We start from the raw sequence: 7,523 nt of genomic DNA, 5'->3' as shown, positions 1-7,523 counted from the left end.
AATTGAATTAATCAAACTAATATTCAAGGGTAGTATGTAAGAGAGAGCAGATTAGATGAAATTGTAAACCCCCAACAACTCCATTCATTCATCCACTTTTGTGTTTAACCTCAATTGATCAAATTGCATTCATGTTTATATTTCTACACTTTATAAAAATCTCAAAATATTATTTTTATAGTCTTGATTGGTTAAGCAAAAGCACAACAGTTTAGTGTCGTGAGTCTCTTGGGAAAACGATACTTGGACTTACCATTTTATTATTACTTGAACGGTTTGGTACGCTTGCCAATTTGTCAACAATAATAATCTTTCAGGGGAAGGAAACAAATCCCTAGTTGGGCGTCTGACTCTCCTTCTCCCTCTTGCCTCGCTTAAGCCTTCAAGAAGAGGTTGCGTATTTTTCTTGCTTCTAGTATGTCGGGCTCCTGCTGCATGCACAAGAAACACAAACCCTAGTAGCACTTTTTTTATATAAAAAAAAATAAAATAAAAAATAAAAAGATAAAAAGATATATACAATCAAGTCAAACTTAATCAATTTACAATACTGGATAAGTTAAACCACGAGTCTCCGGCAACGGTGCCAGAAACTTGTTAAGCCACTGGCAAGTGTACCAGATTGTTATCAAGTAATATAATTGGTAAACCCAATATCGTTCTTCCTAATAAACAAATTGCGTAAGACTTGAGAAAAGAATTAATTTGGTGGTTATATGCAAAGAAAAAAAATAAACATGCAAATGTAGTTGATTCAATTGGCTTTGAAAAACTATGGATGAATGGTGTAGTTGGGGTTTACAATTTCATTTTATCCACTCTCATATATCTACTTTCCTTATTTACTTCACTTATTTATCCAATTGCCATGCAAACTTTCTAGTATACGCTTATCCCTAGCCTCCCCTAGTAACCAATTGTCATATGTATGTCCCCATATCGATAAAGACAAACAACTTTTAATGAATGAGTTAAACAATAAAAGCATTAAAGCAAAGATAAGAACCCAACAATTGATAAATAAGTATATGACAAGCATATGAAATAAATAAGAATTTAAATATATGAGAGTTTCAAAAGATTACATTGTTCCCCAACAACAAAGGGTTTAGTTCACCATAATCATGGTGAAACTAGATGAAATATGATGAAAGAATGGAAGAAATAACCCTAAACTTGGTAGATTGGAGCCTAAGCATCAAAGGAACCTCCTCCAAGGTGTGTGGAATAGTTCTGGACGTTTCTCTCTACCAAAAGAATCCCCTTCTAATTCGTACTGAGGCTATATATAAGCCCAAAAAGATAACAAAAAGATAACAGAAAGATTACAGAATCTAGCTAATAAAAACAGACAACCGCCTAGGCGCCTAAGTTTACCGCTCAGCGGTTTGCCTCTTGCCGCTTTGACCGCTCAGCGGTCAGTTTTGCCACTGAGCAGTTTCCCTCTAATCGCTCTGAGCGCTCAGCGGACCATTCTGGCGCTCAGCGGCTTGCTTGACCCTTCTTTTCGTCATTTTCCTTCTTCTTTCATGGGTCTAAGTCCACCTTACTTCACTTCCATCTTTAATTCATCTAAAAATCCTGCAAAACAATGTAAAACAAGCATAATATCGCTAAAACCAACTTTTGACTCTCACAAGATGCAACTAAGTGTTTTACTCTATTTAAAGCTCATTCTAAGCCATAAAGGGTGTGTTTTACTATCAAATTTAAGCATGAAAATAACGGTTTTTAGACCGTTATCAGCATCCTGTGAAGACTACTATGTTAAGGCTTAGCATCCTGTGAAGAGTGTTGGTTACATGTTGAGGATTGTTCGAAGTGAGTTTAGATTGCAGAAGAAGGGATTCTTGCTACAAGTTTGGTTTTGGTTTCTACAGCTATATTTTGGTTTTAGGTTAGAGATGAGATTTATATTTTTGACGTGAGGTCTTCTATAAATTCCTTGTTGTAAAAACCACAACTATTATAGTGCATTTGCTTCCTGGGTTGGAAGGACACTGGATGTAGGCATTGTTGGTCGAACCAGTATAAAAACCAGTGTTTGATTTTATTTATCCCTGCACTCTTTATTTCCAGTCGACTCTATCTATTTAGCAGTCAACTACGTTTTTTCGCTGCATAGAAATTTTCATTGCTTGCATTTCAAGAAAGATCAAAAAGCTTTATACTTTTGATTAAAGATTGCGAAAAGATTTTGTTTTTGAAACAACACCAATTCACCCCCCCCTCTTGGTGTAAAACGAAGCCTACCTGTTTCCTAACAATTGGCACTGGAGCTGGTTTTCATAAGATATTTGAAAATTTAGTAGACTCTTCTTTTATCTTATTCGACTATAAAACCTGGGGATGACTTCCTGTTTTCAAACTTTTGGTGAAGGTGCTTCAACAAACAGACCACCTCTATTTGTTGGTGAAAATTATCCTTTTTGGAAAATTCGAATGCAGATCTTTCTTGAATTCCAAGATAAGGGAATTTTGGATGCCAGTTTGAATGGTCCATATGTACCTACCAAAACTGTTGATAAAGAAACTGTTTCAAAACCTTTTACTGAGTGGACTGCTGATGAATATAGAAAAGCTCAGTATGATGTTAAAGCTAGAAATATAATTGCCTTTGCATTGACAATTGATGAATTTTTCAAGATATCTCAATGCAAATCTGCAAAGGAAATGTGGGATGTCTTAGAGGTAACCCATGAAGGCACGGACGAAGTCAAGAGAGCCAGAAAGAACTCATTGATACAAGAGTATGAATTGTTCAGAATGAAGGCTGGAGAAAACATCTATGATGTGCAGAAACGATTCACTCACATTGTAAATCATCTAATGGCTCTTGGAAAAGTGTTTGATAAGGAGGAGATCAACATCAAGATTTTGAAAATTCTGAACAAGAATTAGCAACCAAAAGTCACAGCAATCTCTGAATCCAAATATCTTACAACTATGAACATGGCTACCTTGTTTGGCAAGTTACGGGAACATGAGTTGGAACTTGGTAAATTAAAGGATGAAGAGGAGATTGAAGAAAAGAAGTCCATTGCTCTGAAAGCCTTAAGCAAGAACAACAAAGAAACAAACATGGACGAGAAAGAATTAATGACCTTGATGGTAAGAAAGTTTAGTCGACTTATGCAAAATGATAGTCAACTGTCTAACCATGCAGGTCAAAGCAAAAAGAAGAGCTTCAGTACAAATGTAGTCCAGTGCTATGAATGTGGAAAAGCAGGTCACATCAAGCCTGATTGTCCTGACTTACAACCAAAGCAAAAAGGAAAGAAAAGATACCCTCAAGGTAGAAATATGAAAAGAAAAGGAGCCTACATTGCTTGGGAGAACTCATATTCTGAGAAACCAAGTGATGAAGATTCTAATCAAGAGGAGGAATCAAATATATGCTATATGACAGGTGTAACATGAGACGACTATGATAGTGATGCAGACATATCAAATGAACCAATGAAAGTCAAGTATGATCTGCTGCAAGATGCATTTAAAGAGTTACATGTTGAAGTTATGCGACTACGATATAAGGTAAATCGACTGAGCTCTGAAAGAAGAGACTTTGAAAATAGAATTAATAACCTTGTTGCAAAAAATGAGAAATTAGAAAAAGAATTGAATGAAGCTTTGTTATCTGCTAAGGATGTAGAAATTAAAACTGTTATAGTAGAAAAAGCTTGTGAAAATTGTCCTACTCATATTGAAAAGATAAATTACTTGACTAGCACGCTAGCTAAGTTTACTCAAGGTAGAGACAATTTAGATGTTGTTTTAAACTCATCTGGCAGAATTATTAATAGACAAGGAATTGGTTACAAAGCTCAATCTAACAGAACCAATGCTAGGAAATTCACTGATTTGAATAAACCTGCTAGAAATGCATGTTTTTATTGCAATTGTGTTGGTCATACTGTTAGAAACTGTTATTATAGAAATGTTGTTGTTCGTAAAGGATTATGTGTCTGGATACCAAAGGAACATGTAACAAGGATTAAAAGTCAAGGACCCAAAGTCAAATAGGTACCAGCAACCAAAACTTAGTTGTTTTAAAGGATACACAACTGATGAAGAGTGAGTATCTACAATTGGTAAAATTGGTAAAATCTTGAGTATCTACAATTGGTAAAATTGTATCTATCTGCTGCATCATGCTCATATTGATTAGTTGTTGTCGGATGATTATTTGTGTTGTATGCTTAACTATTTGATTGATTGAATTTGATTGATAATGATTTTCTCGAGTCACAGTCAACTCCAATATTAATTCAATCGATTGAGTTATATGATTGTGTGTAAAACTCTATTTTTTGAACGTTAAAATTTGAATCTGGGCTTTTATGCAATGTCTTAAATACTTACATTGTTCTAAACTCAGTATTGTGTCTGCTACTGTACAAGCAAATTTCTCTTATATCCCTTAGACCAAGAAGGTGAGTTCTAAAATTGTGATCAATGGCCTCTTCAAACCAAAGTTCAAACAAGGGTAAAGGAAAGGAAGTTGTTGTGTCAAGAAATTCTGATGCTTCTGGTTGGATTAGTTATGATGAGTCAAGAAACAAATTTTTGATGAATCCATCATAAACAATGGTTCGTCCACAGTATATTAAGTTCAGAAAATTCAGAAAAGAAAGATTCAATTTTCCAGACCTACTGGAGGTCCAAGGTTTAACAAGTTTCGTCCACATGAAAGGTGCATGGTATCCTGACTTGGTGGAAGTATTCTACCACAATATTAGATTCGAAAACGGCATTATGAAATCCAGGGTAAAAGGAGTAAACATTGAAATAGATGATTTCATCTAGACGTTATTCACTGGACTTGAAGCAAAAGGAGCACTCTCGCATTTGCCCAACTCAGAATTAAATGAAAATTTAAAGAAAAGGGCATTATACTCAAACTGGAGGAGATGTCTTGAAGATGCATCTCTACAAGGAAAGTTTTCTCACAATGATTTAAAGAAATAGGAAAGGATCATTGCTCATATTCTCTCATGGATCATACTACCTGGGAGAATTGATCATAATCGTCTGACAACTGAAGACATATATTTGATGCATGCTATCATCAATAAGATTCCTACTAATTGGATAGATGTTATCAAAAATCACATGAGACTGGTAGCTTTCAAGAACTCATCTTATCTACCATATGTTGTACTCATTAGCAGAATTCTCTTGATGCAAGGTGTTAAAGTAAGTGATGAAAAATCTTGTTGTTGTGATTACTCAAATGAGATAAACAGTGGTACCCTAGAAGAAATGGGAATGGAAAAGACTTCCATAGGATGGTTCTTTGAAGATGAAACTAAGTTTTCACCTATTGCAAAGTTTGAGATATTTGTGGCTGATCAGTTAAAGACTATAAGTGAGAATCTGGATGTTCATGAGATATCTCAACCACAAAATGAAAGCAGTACACCAGAAGAATATTCTACTGAATCCTCTGAGGTGGAATAAGGCCTATCAGTTGAAATATACCAGTACATGTAGCAATACTGTGTCTATCAAAGTTGTGTCTGTAGGATTAGTATACCATCTCTTGTTCTTTTTGTGTTCATGACCGATATGATCATTATAATATCATCTTGTTCAACGAAAAGAAATCAGTATTTTAAATCAATCCGCATTGCTTTAAATTTGTTTGAATAATATCTGATATAATTGATTGATTGATTCAACTATGTCCTATTTGAAGTCAACTATGCTTATTTTGTCATACATTTTTACATATTGACTTCTGTTGTTATTTGATAATAATTCTTGCTTAACCATTATGCTTGATCTAGAAAAGGTTGTTGAAAGGTTTTGAAGGAAGGACGTTGCTTTGAAAGTTACAATTGGAATTCAACATTTGCAAAAGCAATGCATTCGACTGATGATTTAAAGCATTCGATTGCGTACAAATGGGTTAACAATTCCATATTTGGAATCTAGTTCTATCTTTACTGTTTGCTTAAATCATGCATAAATATGCTATTATCTTTGCTTTTATCTGTTGCATATATCTGAATTGAGATAATATTGTGAGATTGTTGAAGTTTGTATCATTGCATATTTATGTGGCGTGATATTCAGACTTTGATACAACTTTGTGCTTAAACTGTTGTTAAATATGTGATATACTGCATTGTGCACTTAAATTGATTTTATTACTCATGCATAATGACAGAGGGAGTATCACTTTTTTACACATTTTTCATCACACACCTACATTTCAGGGGGAGTTAACATTGTTTTGTGATGAAATTATGGTTATGAGAGCATCATTGTATTTTACAAATTGCATATCTTTTTTATGCATCTCTATTTTCAAATCTGCATACATATCTGAAGCATTCCTTTTTTGTTAATGCAAAAAGGGGGAGAGATATATATATATGAGAGTATGAGAGCAAGTATAAATGCTCTGTGAAAGGGGGAGAATTGTCTATCTCATACTTTATCTGCTTTATATGATGTTGTACATGCAGAGTAATTGAACTATATTAAATCTTTTGCCTATATGTTATTACTCTGTCTTCTGTTGAATTGTACAAACATGGTTGAGTTAATAATCATGGTTGAGCATCATCAAAAAAGGGGGAGATTGTTGAGACTGTTGACAACACAAACTCTACATCAATCTAGTTTTTTATGATGACAACACAATGCTTAATAACAGTACACATGTTGTTGCATTACATGTTCTTATTCTGAACTGAGTGTTATATCTGCTGAACATGTTTTGATGTACTGTGATATATGTTCCTACTTTAATTGTTTGATATATTTGTGGAACATGCTTGTATGATAATGTGCAATGCAAACTGCTTTATCAAAATATTTTACTGCACATTTTGGAAAGTGAAAAATCACAAGAACTTTTATAAACTTATAATTGTGTGACAAAGTTCTAGTCTAGTCAAATACACTTGTAATGGATTCAACTATTCTAAAACCTTTGTACAGATTTTGAGAATCAGTGCTCTGTAATGTTTTGAATTGAAAAGAATTTTAAAGTGTTTTTACATGTGTCAGTCGACATTGTCCAGTGCATATTCGACTGTGTTATTAATCTGTTTTAGAATTCTGTTATGCTTACACGCTCCAACGGCTATATTTTTCAAGAGTTAGATAAGCATTGATGACATGGTGATGGGTGTCGCGGCCCATACAAATTTAATTGCATATTAAGAATGCAGTATAGCTAGGAAGTGACTCCTAGGTCGTCTCACAAGGACCAACTCCGGTTCAGAATCAGGTCTAACACAGTGGGGGGGGGGTTGAAGGTGTTGTTTGTGGATGCGGAAAAATTAAAATGAAGTTAAATGCAACAACACATTTCACCATGCATGAAGATGAAATTAAAACAGTAAAAACGAAACTGCTACAGTAAATACGATAATACAGAAAACAGTAATTTCACGCTGGAACTGGACAGCTCTGACCTTTGCTCAATGTTTTCCCCATAACGTTTTCTGCAGAACTCTAAATGAGATGAGGTTTTTTTTCCTGGAAAATAGACTCAAATATCTTTCATG

Source organism: Vigna radiata, unplaced genomic scaffold, assembly GCF_000741045.1.
Source record: "Vigna radiata var. radiata cultivar VC1973A unplaced genomic scaffold, Vradiata_ver6 scaffold_328, whole genome shotgun sequence".
Classification (NCBI taxonomy): Eukaryota; Viridiplantae; Streptophyta; class Magnoliopsida; order Fabales; family Fabaceae; genus Vigna; species Vigna radiata.
This window is presented reverse-complemented; position numbering follows the sequence as displayed.